General features: G+C 37.0%; 1 protein-coding gene across 1 annotated transcript in view; it reads left to right on the top strand.

Annotated features, from left to right (window-relative positions):
• Positions 1 to 13,422, top strand: part of Gabrg3 (gamma-aminobutyric acid type A receptor subunit gamma 3) — a 624,026-nt gene that overhangs the window by 490,445 nt on the left and 120,159 nt on the right.

Here is a 13,422-nt window from a genome sequence, read left to right as displayed (position 1 = left end):
ACTGAAATCTCATTTATTGCTGAGTGATGCTACTTTATCTGGTATTCCCCAAGGGTTATCCATCCTTAGGTGTTTGGGTTGGTGCAGTCCATTGTTTCCAATTCTGGAAATGAAACTCGGGGCCTTCCACATTACTGTGTATGCACATCAAATTACTTACCTACAGGAAGATATTATAATTAAACGTCTGTCTTTGTCCACCATCAAATAAACTTTTAGCACAGCAGCAAAATTGTGTTACTGTCAGCAACATTTAATTTTAAAATACTTCATCCCCAGAATAAACAGTGCACATGGCATACACACTCACAGTTATTGCCCATCATTGTTTCCAGCTCCTGGAACCCACTTTCTACTTTTAAGTTAGATACCACATGGAAATTAATAATGGAATATGATGTCTTATATCTGGGTTCTTCACAATACAATTTTTTATACTTAGTGCATGCTATATATTTTTACTATAATCCTTTTTATTGTTGAGTATTGTTCTAGAGCTGGGCATTCTGCATCAATTCCACATTTTTGGAGTTTGATTGTTATAGTTTTGTTTTCAGTGCTGAATGCGAAGCTCAAGAACTTCCACATTCAGCACAGCCACTCTTCAACACAGGGAAACCCCACCTCCTTGATTATCTACCCTTCACTGAATGGACAATTTGATCAGTGTTTTATTACTTCAACAAAATAGCTCAGGCTAAATCATGTCAGACTTTGGGAGGGTGAAACTCCACAAAGATAACAGCACCTGCTTTTGTGAGGAATCCTTTTGCTTCGTTATATTAATGGAGGGTATACATGGAAGACGCGATGCTAACACAGGCAGAAAGGGAGTCAGAGAGGGGACTCTGGTGCCTTGCTTAATAGTATTAACACAAGGCATCCAGAAAGATTTCTTTTCAATCCCTTTCAGGGGTACATCCCCTGTGATGTACGGATCCACACCCCAGTCCACATCTCTTAAAGATCGCATCCTACCTCAACACTGCCACTCTGGGGAATAATTGCCCATCATGCAAGCCTTGGCAGACAAGCCACAAAGACCACAGTAGACATTTAGATTGCTTTTCCTTTGTTTGAAATAATCCTACTATAAAATTCATATACATGTGTCAACTGTGCTCTTGGTGTATGTCCAATATTAGAATTGTTGGTAACTCTGATTGAGAGTTTCAAAACTCTAGAAGAACTTCATTTTAAAGAACTTAAAAAAACAGTTCCACTGTGGTTTCATGAGTTTGTAACCCCACCAGCAATGCATGATGCTAATTTCTCCATGATCTCCAGGTGCTTTTTATACCTTTAGATTGTAGTGTCCTACTATGGGTGGTAACAGCTTTTGTTTCTCTAATGACTATGCATGTTAAATGTCTTTTCAAACATTTGTGTATCTTATAGGAAGATACATCTTCTCAAATCCTCTTTATATTTTCCTCATTTTTAATTACTTCTTTGAAAATGTTATGCAATAGATATTAATCAATTTTACTCCTCTCTTTCATCTTTTCCAAGAACCACCCTGTTGCTATCCAAACAAATTTTCGTTATTTTTCTTTGTTTTATTGATTAAACTTATCATGTCTAATTTGTTCTTGCTGTGTTCTAATGTGTTGCTGTACACTACAGAATGGTCACCCTAACGAGGGTGATACCCTTAAAGAAAACTAACTCACTTTCTCCAGAAGCTGTCAATTGCAAATAAATTTTCAGTTTGGGAAGGTCTTTGTGTATGCTGTTACAGCTGTTATAAGTTCATATGTGTAATTGTACTGCTGTATCTAGAAACCAATTTTCTTTATAGTCATTCACCATATCAACTTTTCCTATAATTTTGCCTCCTGTCCCCAGTTATTAACTGAGCTTTGAGAAGATGGGATATGATAAACATGTCCCATTTAGGGATGAACATTCCATAGTCTCTTATTTTCTAAAAGTTGACTAGTTAAGAGTGTGTTTATCTTTGTCTGTTAATAGAAGCTTCTAAAATGAGGACTGACAGTTGCATTAATATCTGAGTATATTGCCAAGCCATTAAGAATCTGTTTAATTTTTGTATATTTAGTAGCAAGAAAGATCAAGCCACACTGAAAGGTAGGCCCATCAGAATAACCAGTAATTTATCAGTGGATGCTATGAAAGAGAGAAAGAATTGGAAAAAGGATGCTAATCCAGCCTAATATTCAGCAATATTATCAGTTGTAATTGAAGAAGTGGGAAAACAAATATATTTCAAAAGCAGACAATAAATAGATGGTGTATTGATTTGAATAAGAGTGGCCCCTATAGGTTCATATATTTAAAGGCTTAAGGAGTGACGTTATTTGAAAGGATTTGGAGGTGAGGTTTCATTTGGGGAAGTGTGTCACTTGGTGTGGACTTTGAGGTTTTAAAAGTCCAAGCCAGGCCCAGTGTCTCCACTTCCTGCTACTTACAGATACAATTGTAGAATTGTCAGCTCCTTCTCCAACACCATGTGTGAATGCCTCTGTGCCACCATGCTTCCCTCCATAAGGCTAATGGAATAAGTCTCTGAAACTCTAAGCAACCCAAATAAAATGCTTTCCTTCATAACATTTGTTGTGGTCATGGTGTCTTTTCACAGTGGTAGAGCATTGAGAAAGATACACGGTATTTGTGATCCATAAGCCAATCCTACAGAGGATATTTTTGCAAGCTAGTTTTATGTCAACTTGATAAAAGCTAAATGTGTCTTGAAAGAAGGAATCTTAACTGAGAAAATGCCTCAATAAGATTTACCTGTAGGCAAGTTCTGTGATGCATTTTCTTGATGGGTGATTGATATGAGGATCCACACCAATGTGGGGGGAACTGCCCATAGTTAGTGGTTAGGTAGTCCTGAGATGTATGAAAATTCAGGCTGAGCAAGTTACAGAAAGAAGGCCACTAAGCAATATTCCACCAGGGCTTCTGCTCCAGTTCCTGCCTCCAGGTTCCTGCCTTCAGTTCCTGTCCTGACTTCCCTCAGTAATAGGCTGTGACTCGAGAAGTGTTAGCTAAAATAAATCCCTTTGTTTCCAAGTTACTAGTGATCATGATGTTTATCACAGCAATAAAAAAGCCATAATTATGACAATAGTTGAAGGCATAAAGGAAGGTTTAAAAAGATGAAGGCACAGAAACAATTTTAGAACACTGAATCAAAAGAATATGACTTACCAAAGTTTTAAAAAGATGAAGGAAATAATTTAAATGCATGCATAAATCTGTGAGATACATTGATTAAAAATCTTCCAGCTAAAAAAGCCCAAGTCCAGATGGATTCAATGTAGAAATCCAGTCTAGCGTTTTCTTGTCCTTGTCTGGGATTATTTTGCCCATGATGGGATTTGTGTTTTCCACATGGAATGAAATTTATGATTATTTTGGGGGATGTTGAATCTGTGGATTACTTTTAGTAGAATGACCATTTTCTTTGCATCTTCTGATATCTTCTTCAATTCTGGGGGGGTCTTAAAGTTTTCTGTACAAGTCTTACTTTCTTGGTTAGATTTATTACAAGATGTTTTAATTAATTTTTTAATTTTTCATTTCATATCCTTTTCTCTCTCCAACCCCTTCCCATGTATAAGATAGCACTAAATTTAGTGTGTAATTCATCTTGTTGTTTTCCCAAATGTGTTTATCAGCTTTATGAGTATTCCTATAGAGACTGTAGGGTCTTTTATGTATAGAGTCGTATATTCTGTAAATAAGAGTACCTGACTTTCTTTCTTTCCATATTTTTATCTGTATTATCTCTGGCACTTGTCCTTGTGCTATAGATGATTGCAAGTACTATATTCAACAGGAACTGAGAATTGACATCTTATCTAATTCCTTATTTTAATGCACATTTTCAAATCATCTCATTTTTTTCATTTTTATTGGTTATTTTATTTATTTATATTGCAAATGTTACCTCCCTTCCCAATTTCGACTCCATAAGTCCCTTTTCCCCTCCCCTGCCCCTACCTCTATGAGGGTGCTCCCCAACCGCCCACCCACTCCTGCCTCAGCACCCTAGCATTCCCCTACCCTGGTCATCATGCCTCCACATGACTAAGGTGATGCCATATAAGGCAGTTCTCTGCTACATTTCCAGGTGGACCCATGGGTCTTTCCCTGTGTATTCTTTGGTTTGTGGTTTAGTCCCTGGGAGCTTTGGGGAGGGGGTCTGGTTAGTTATACAATTGTTCTTCCTGCAAGCTTGCAAGCCCCTTCACCTCCTACATTCCTTGCCCTAATTTCTGCTTTGGGGTACCCATGCTCAGTCTGATGTTTGACTGTGTACATTCGCATCTGTACTGGTCTGTCTCAGGGGACAGCTATACTAGGCTACTGTCAGTAAGCACTTCTTGGCATCAACAACATTGTCTGGGTTTGGTGTCTGCAGATGGGATGGATCCATAGATGCAGAAGTCTCTGGATGAACTTTCCATCAATTTCTGCTCCACTCTTTGTCCCTGCATTTCTGTGTGTGTGTTCTTTTGTGACTGGGTTACCTCACTCAGGATATTTTCATTTTCCATCGATTTGCCTAAGAATTTCATAAAATTGTTTTTAATAGCTGAGTAGTACTCCACTGTGTAAATGTACCACATTTTCTGTATCCATTTCTTTGTGGGGGACATCTGAATTGTTTCCATCTTCTGGCTATTATAAATAAGGCCATGAACAGGATGGAACATGTGTCCTTGCTATATGTTGGAGCATCTTTTGGGTATATGCCCAGGAGTGGTATAGCTGGGTCCTCGGGTAGAACTATTCCCAATTTTCTTAGGAACCTCCAGACTGATTTCCAGAGTGATTGTACCAGCTTGCAATCCACCATCAATGGAGGAGTGTTCTTCTTTCTCCACACCCTCACCAGCATCTGCTGTCACCTGATATTTTTGATCTTAGTCATTCTTACTGGTGTGAGATGATCTCAGGGCTGCTTTGATTTGCATTTTCCTGATGACTAAATATGTTTAACATTTTTTAAGTGCTTCTCAGCCATTTTGAAGTTTCTATGAAATTCTAGGTTAATTTCTTCCTGTGCTATAGTGTACAATATATTTTTGCGTTCTCTAAGTTGCCTTTTCATCTATCATAATATCAATTGAACTACAAAAGTTAAAATTTTACTAAATCTCCTCTTTCCTAAAACAAACATAGAATCAGTAAGAGAAGCTTTATTTCTAAGCATCTTGTCAAGTTTCCCCTTTCTAACTCTGATATTACATATATCACCCACATTAATTTATTTTTGGATGGGGTAAGAGGAAGAATTCAACTATGTTCTTATACACACACATGAGCCACTGTCCCAGAGGCATTTGTTTTAACGATTCTTTTGTCCCCTTATTAATTGGCAACCCTTGCTAACAACTAATTGACCAAATAGGAACTTATTTCTGGAGTCTCAAGTACATTTCATTCATTAGTGTTTGTCTTGTAACCAAATTTTGATTACTGGAACTTTTTAATGAGTTTTGGAATCGGAATGTTGAGTCCTCAGTTTCAATTCATTTCCAAGAATGTTTTGCTATTCTGAGGGCTCTGAATTTCGATAAAATTTTTAGAATAGGATTAGCCAATCTTTTGGAAAATGCCATCTGGAAGTTTTAAAAATGAAGTTGTTTTGCAATTTATCTTCCATTATTGGTCATTGTTATGGAACAAAAATACAATTTGTTTTTGCATATTGTTCTTGTGCATTGAAACTGACATTCTTTATTCTAATGTTTTTTGTAGATTCCCTGTAATTTTCTAAACATTATGCTATATGCGAATACAGATAATTTTATTTTTTCCAATGTGGCTGTCTCATTTAATTCACTGACTGAATTGCCTTGTCTGAAACTTTTCTTTCTTTTTAATAGGAGTGATGACATTAGACCATTTTGATTTGGTATTAAAAAGAGTGTGGGTTTCGCCACTTAACAGGACCTTAGCTCTGGGCTCTGACACCTTCTCTTGTCATGTGATGATTGTTTTTGGCCCATGGGGGCCACTGTATTTGTCAGTGTCTTTGCTTTGCTAAGTGCTTTTCACACTATACTAAAGTGGTAAGGTTACTATGGTGTTTTCCTTTGTTAGTAGTTTACATTGTTTTAACCTCTTCTGACTCTTGATCCTTTCTTTTTTATATTAATATTGTTATTATTATGGAAACTCTTTGTTATTTAGAAATATATTCCACATATGTGTAGAATTCTCATGCTTGCGACTGTTATTAATCTCTAAGGTAAACACACTATAGTGGGAGATCACTCTTCTCATGTTCAAATAGTTTTATATTGCTCAAGTTGGTTTGATGATATAGTCTACAGCTCATCCTGAGGATTATCACACTACACAGGGGCTTCAAAATGATCATGGTGTCTCATTTTGTGCTGATAAATACTGTGGATGTCTGTGAGGTTGATTATACAGCTGTGTTTAAAATAGATGATTATGTGTTTTTAAACAAAATACATCTGTAATATCTTTTATATTTACCCATGTAGTTAATTTCTCCAGTAATGTGTTTTTCTTTGTGTTCTATATAGAGGGATTTTTGAAGAGATTGACTGTATGACTTAGAGATCAACTAGGCTATTGCAGCAAACTAAAAGATACAGACAATAACGTAGTCATGTAAATACATTTATGTGTCTACATTATTGGAAAGTACTTTGCATATAATTTAGCACATAAGTCAGGAAAAAGAAATTAGCCATCCCCTCATTCCTTTCTTCACCCATTGAGATAAACAACCATATGGTACCTTCCCTTGGCCATCTTCTTATCTAAATATATGTTATAGTTTATAAGCTCTGAAGCTCAGAGACTGCAGATCACAAGTCTGCCAAACTTTCTATCACTATGTAACAAGAAGCCCTTGTTTCCAGCTTGAATAGTATACCCCATTGCCTTCTGAGCCATCACCACCATTTCAACCATCTGTGTGACTTTAAGCTCAGCATTTATTCACTGGCTTGATACATGTGGCCCCCATAATACTCCTCTGAGTCCCATTAATAGAGTTCTTAGTATCCACACTTAGATATCATAGCCCTTCCAAAGAATCTAGGCTTTTTCTGCCAAGGTCCTTAAAATTCTGGCCTCTGTTCACTCCCTGAAGGTGAACCTTTCCATCTGCCAAAACTGAGTTAATTTCCTACTGTACTACAAAATAGAAGACCAAAAAATTTAGTGAATTATAACAATACAATTTTAGCCTACAATTCTTGTGAGTGGGAATCTAAAAGGTTGTCAGAGCCTGACATCAGTGTTGGCCGTTCTGTATTCCACCCACAATGACATTCCATAGTGCAGGGCTCTTGTATGATATCTGTCCTTCTATCACTTTTTTCTAAGTCTGTCCCATTAGTTCCTTATACTTTCTTTTGGTTGTGAGCCTAGCCTTTAACAGCCGAGCCATGTCTCCAGCCCTGCCCCATTACTTCCTTATCAGAACTGCTATTTTTAGGTCAAGTGCATCTCAAGACCCTGGATCCCAAAGACCATTTGTTATACACAAGATAGCTACAAGTTCTAAAATGTCTGTGTACACTTGAGGGCCATTATTAATTCTGTGATAGATTATAAGGAGGTTAAGCGATGAAAAGTGTATGAATGAGGGCCTTTTCTTCTTATTTCCAAACCGCTTCCTAACTTGATAATTACTGTTTCTCACAGCTACCATGGATGAGTAGCTTTTGTTCCTCAATGTCTCTAGGATCTACACAGAGGCATACCAGGCCCCTGTCCTAACTGAGCTTCATACATGTGTGTTCTTGAAGTCCCCAGTGATGGTCATTTTTACTAGTACTCTCTTCACCTTTTTGCCTGAGCACAATGTTAAAAGTCCTTCCCGAACATTCTGGGAGAACTCTCTTTTGGATCAAGCACAATCTAGTTGCGACATGTCACACCATTGATGGCCAGCATTGATTTTGGCGTGTGCAACACAACACCCAAAAGCTTCTTGCTTGTTAGAAAAGGACTTTCCCAAACAGGAATATGATCTTTGGTCAAGGATATAGAGTAATTTCTCTCCCCTGCTAGAACTGCCAAACAAGCTCTCTCTCAATTGACAGATGTTCAATGATTCTCTTTGTGATTCTAGCATACTACTGTACATATTCTGGGAAAAATCACTGTCTTGATGCATGTGCCCCCACAATCCTCCTCTACTCCTCTGAACATAGCTGTGAGGAACTAGGGTTTACATATAAAGAAATGTTCTATGCACTGGGAGCTGTTGATAGAATTCCCAGGACAACAGTGAACGCTATGATGACCATAAGACTACATGCCTCTACACATACCTAACATGTGCAGCTTGGTCTTCATGTGGGACCCCTAACAATTGGAGCAGAAACTGTCTCTTATTCTGTTGCCTGACATTTGGACACTTTTCCCCCTAACTGGGCTGCCTTGTCTAGCCTCAATAGGAGAACATGCCCCTACTCCTACTGCAGTCTGATAAGCCGAGGTGGGTTGATATATATTCATGGGAGACCTCCTTTTCTCAGAGAAGAGGAGGGAGATGAGGAGGGAGGAAAGGGAGGTACTGCAAGAAAAGGAGGGAGAAGAAGCTATGATCAAGATGTAAAATTAATTAATCAATTAATAAAACAATAAGCAGACTTTCTAACTTTCTGGCAAAGGCTGACATTGTGTCTTCTGCACAAAAGCAAATGTTAGCAGTTTCCCAGCAGATGTGAGTGAGTGTACGACATGTTTCCCAGAACTTGAGCAGGAACATTTTTGTTCATGGCATTTTTCTTGCTTCTCTGTCCATGTCAGTGCTGTTTTCTGATGACAGCTCTCCTCAGGAAATCCATTTAGGTAACAAATTGCGTGCAGTTGATTTGGGGTTTGAATAAATATGCCTGGAAATTGCTACTGCCTTGCTGAGGTTCACACACATTGTATGCTGCCTAGAATAACTCAGGGCTTATTTATGCAGATGTTAACAACAGATTCGTTTAACTGTCTGAAATTTATGTCTGTGGCTATAAAAATGATATAGATAATCCACATTTATGGATAGACTTTGTGTTGCTTAGCAGAAAACCAAACACACTAGAAGATTTCAATATATAGGTCATTTGGAGAGAAAGTAAAGAAAACTGAAAATAAAATAGTATCTTACACAAAAATGGTGGCATACATCTTTACTCCCAGCATTTGGGAGGTAAAGATAAGTGGATCCCTGTGAACTCCTGGCTAGCCTGAGCTACATCATGAATTTCAAGGTAGCCCTGGCTACACAGAAAAACACTATCTCAAAAAGAAAAAAACAATAAAACCAAAAAACCTGAAAACAAAGCAACAAAAAATAACATATACTGTTGCTGAATATACTACTCATTTTAGATGTGGGACACAGAGAAATAAACCTTCAATAACCAGGTCTCATCCTTCTGTTTAGCTTCAATATTTCCAGAAGGTACTATGTAGGCAGCTGAGGGAGAAAGGTATCTTTTATCAAATGGATATAGCAGAGAGCTACAGAATATCCCACTCAAATATAATAGAATATATTATAGATACCATAATAATGTTTTTAAATAGAGTATACATTCTACTCAGTAACACATAGAAGTTTCTCTAAAATCAGCCTCATACTGGGAAACAAAACACACCTTAACAAACACAGAAAATCTGAAATAATTCCATGTGTCCTATCCAACCATTGTGCAATAAACATAAAATTCACAGCAAACAAAACTGTATTGAGTCGATAAAAACGGAAATTAAGCAACTCATTACTGAATGATGAATGGGTCAAAGAAGAATCAAGAAAGCAATCAAAACATTCCTGTAAACTAAATGAAAATGAAAGCACAACACAATACCTCTCCATACACACCCTGGGGCACATTAAAATTAGTTCTAAGACAGAAGTTTACAGCCCTAATTGACTACACTGCAAAATAAGAACGAACACGGATAAACAATTTAATACACTCAAGAATTTGGAAAATCAAGAATAAACCAAACCTAAACCTAAGAGATTGAAAGAAATAATAAAATTCAAGTCAGAAATTAATGAAAAATAAATAAAGAATTGAAAATTTAGTAGCTGGTTATCTGAGAAAATAAACAAGATCACCAGGCACTTGGCTCAAATTAAGGGGGTGGGTGCAGAAAGAGGCACAGAGAACTCAAATTAAGAGAATCAGAAATGAAGAGGTACACATTACAATATATACAAAAGAAATTCAGAGCATTATAAAGGAATACCTCAAAATCCTGTACTCCATTAAGTTAGAAAATCTAAAAGATGTAAATGAGTTTGATGACTTATGCAAAGCATCAATGTTGAACCAAGAAGAAACAACAGCCAAAACAGATGTAGAACAAAGGAGACTGAAATGATATAAATGGGCTTCTGACTGGAGAAAAAAACAAACAAAAGGCCCAGGCCCAGAAAGACTCACAGAAGAATTCTACCAGACTTTCAAATAAGAACTACAAACAACAACGCAACTCGAAAACTGGAAAACATACAATTAATTTATTTTAAAACAAACAACCCACCCACCCACGCAAAGAAATGTTTCTCTCATACCCATTCTACAAAGTCGGAATTACTCTTACACACAAACTACATAAAGACAAAACAGCAAAGTTATAGACAGATATCCTAGGTGAACATAGAAGCAAAAAAGAAAAAAATCCTCAATAAAATATCAGTTTACAGACACATATCAAGGAGATAATCCACCATGATCAAGTTAGCTATAGTTCTAAAATTCAGGGATGGTTTAATATATTTCAGCCAATAAATATAGTAAATCATATATGGACTTCAAGACAAAAGTCACATGATCATTTCAATGGATGCAGGAAAAGCCTTTGACAAAATCCAACAAATAAAACCAGAGGAAACATATTCCAACATAATAAAGGCTGTATGACAAACCAATGCCAGCATCATCCTAAATGGATATTAACTCAAAGTAATCTCACTAATATCAGAAATGAGACAGGGCTGTCCACTCTCCCCACTCCCATTCATAGTGCTCAAAGTGTTAGTAATAACAGGGAGGAAATTAAATGGATACAAATAGAAAAAGAAATCATTCTACATCCCTATCTACAGCTGATGTAATATTACACAAAAGAAATCCCAAAAATTCTACCAGAAGATTATACCAGACACAATAAACAATTTTAATGAAGTGACACAATACAAAATCAACTTCAAAAATCAGGAGCTTTTTTGTACACCAATAAGAACACCAAGTCAAGGAAACAAATGACCCAGTTATAACAATGAACTAGAGACCTAAACAGAAAGTTGTCTATAAAATAAATAAAAACAGTTAAGAAATATCTCGAAAGTGTTTAGTAATTTGGGAAATGTAACCTAAAAGAAAGACCTTTGCTCTCTAGTCAGAATATCCAAGATAAACAAAACAACCAAGGACAAAAGCTGTTGAGGTTGTGGGTAAAGTGGAATCCCTGTTCATTGTTGGTTAGTATGCAAGTTGGTATACCCAGTGTGGAAATCTCTAGGGAGAAACCTCTGTGAACTATCTACTCCATGCCCAACACACTCAACATCCTACTCCATGCATAACTGTTCAGCATTGTTCACTACCACCCAATTTACAATATCTAGGAAATGGAAACAACCTAAATGTCCTAAAGCTGAAGGTAAACATATGCACAACAGAATACTATGCAGCTGTCAAGAAAAAATGAAGACCTCAGGTAAATGCAATGATTCTGGAAAGATTGTCTTGAGTAGGGAAATCCAGACCCAGAAAGACAAATGGTGTAAGCTTTCTCTCATCTGAAACCAGGAAAATGTAAAAGAACCAAAGGGAGAGAAGAATGTTTAAGAAGTCAACAGCAGAATACAGGTGACAAAAAGGGACAAACAGTAAGTCAGGAAAGGGACTACAGCTGGGGAGGGGAAGGCAGGCCAATGCAGAAAGATTGTGATAGCTGGAATGCCCAGAAGTCTGCCATGAGACAGTTTCTCCTATAAATAGTTGCATAAACAAATCCTAAACAATGACAATATCAATAGACATCCTAATATAGAAGAGGGGAAATCTCAAGGGATCTCACCCCTAGATGAAGAACTACAGGCGATGGCCATTTATGACTGCTGAGAAGAAAATTAGCCTCTCGCAGGGATAAATCCCCTTAATTGATCATCCAATACAAAGTGGTCAATCTTGAAATGATATTCGCAAAAGTAAAGAAGGGCTTGTGGATTGAATATGGTGTGGTAGTACATACCTTCAATCCTATTACTCAGGAGTTAGAGGTAGATAGATTTCTAGGCATTAGAAGTGAGCCTGGTCTACATAGTAGGCTCCATGTCAGCCAGTGTTACATAGTGAGATCTATCTTTACAATACTATATATATATATATATATATATATATATATATATAGAGAGAGAGAGAGAGAGAGAGAGAGAAATCAACCTAAAACTCAGAAAGAAGAAGAAGCAAACTCATCAGGTTGTGTTTATGTATGTGTATACACCACACACGTGCGCGCGTGCGCGCACGCGCACACACACACACACACACACACACACACACACACACACACTACCAAAGAAAAAGCTATCAATTTGGGAGTGAGGGAACACATGAGAGTGGTTGGAGGGAAGGGAAAATAAATACAAATCTGTTACTTCAGAATGCTTTGCTGAGGACCACAATGTGTAAATAAAGTGAAGGCACCTTGTTTGTTTATCCATTTTGTTATTTTGAAAGATGCTTGAATACTTATAGCTGCTTTTTCCCTGGTTCCATTTACTTGGATTCTTTTCTATCTTGTGGCTGTAAGGTAATGATGCATCATTGAAGGTAGGGTTTGCTTCTTATAGGCAAGAAAAAAAATAGAGGTTATCCCTAGTCCAATAGGCTACTTTCTGCTTTTTGACTGGAGAGTTAGTTCATTGATACTCAATGTTATTGTTGAAAAATGTGTATTAATTGCTGTCACTGCCTCAAGGATGTGCTGCTTTTCTTCTAAGTCCTACTTTGCATAACAATGGTTAACAACATTTATTTGTTTTCTTATTTGTTTGTTTATTTATTTATTTTTGTAGTTTCTTGAATGTGCTTCTGCTTCTGCTCCCTGTGAGGTGATCCTTCCAGTATGAATACCTTAGCTAGTTTGGTAATCACAAATCCCTTTAGCCCTTTTTGTCCGGAAAGGATACTAGTTTGGGTTGACACCCCAACCAGAATTCCTCCACTTTGTGTTGAAACCATGATACTATGTCTTTCTCTTACTGAGGCTTTCCACTGACCTTTAATCAGAGAGTTACTAAAATTTTCATTTCCAGCATCATTTGAAGCTTGGTTTTCTTTAATATTTCTAACTATTTGTTGAATTCTATTTTCATATCTTTGTTTTATTCAACTGTGTGTGCTTCCTTGGACTTCAGTTGGGAGTTTATTCTATCCA

Source organism: Rattus norvegicus, chromosome 1 (genome assembly GCF_021556685.1).
Source record: "Rattus norvegicus strain SHRSP/BbbUtx chromosome 1, alternate assembly SHRSP_T2T, whole genome shotgun sequence".
Lineage (NCBI taxonomy): Eukaryota > Metazoa > Chordata > Mammalia > Rodentia > Muridae > Rattus > Rattus norvegicus.
Note: the sequence above shows the minus strand (reverse complement) of the source record. Positions and strands in the feature narration are given on the sequence as shown.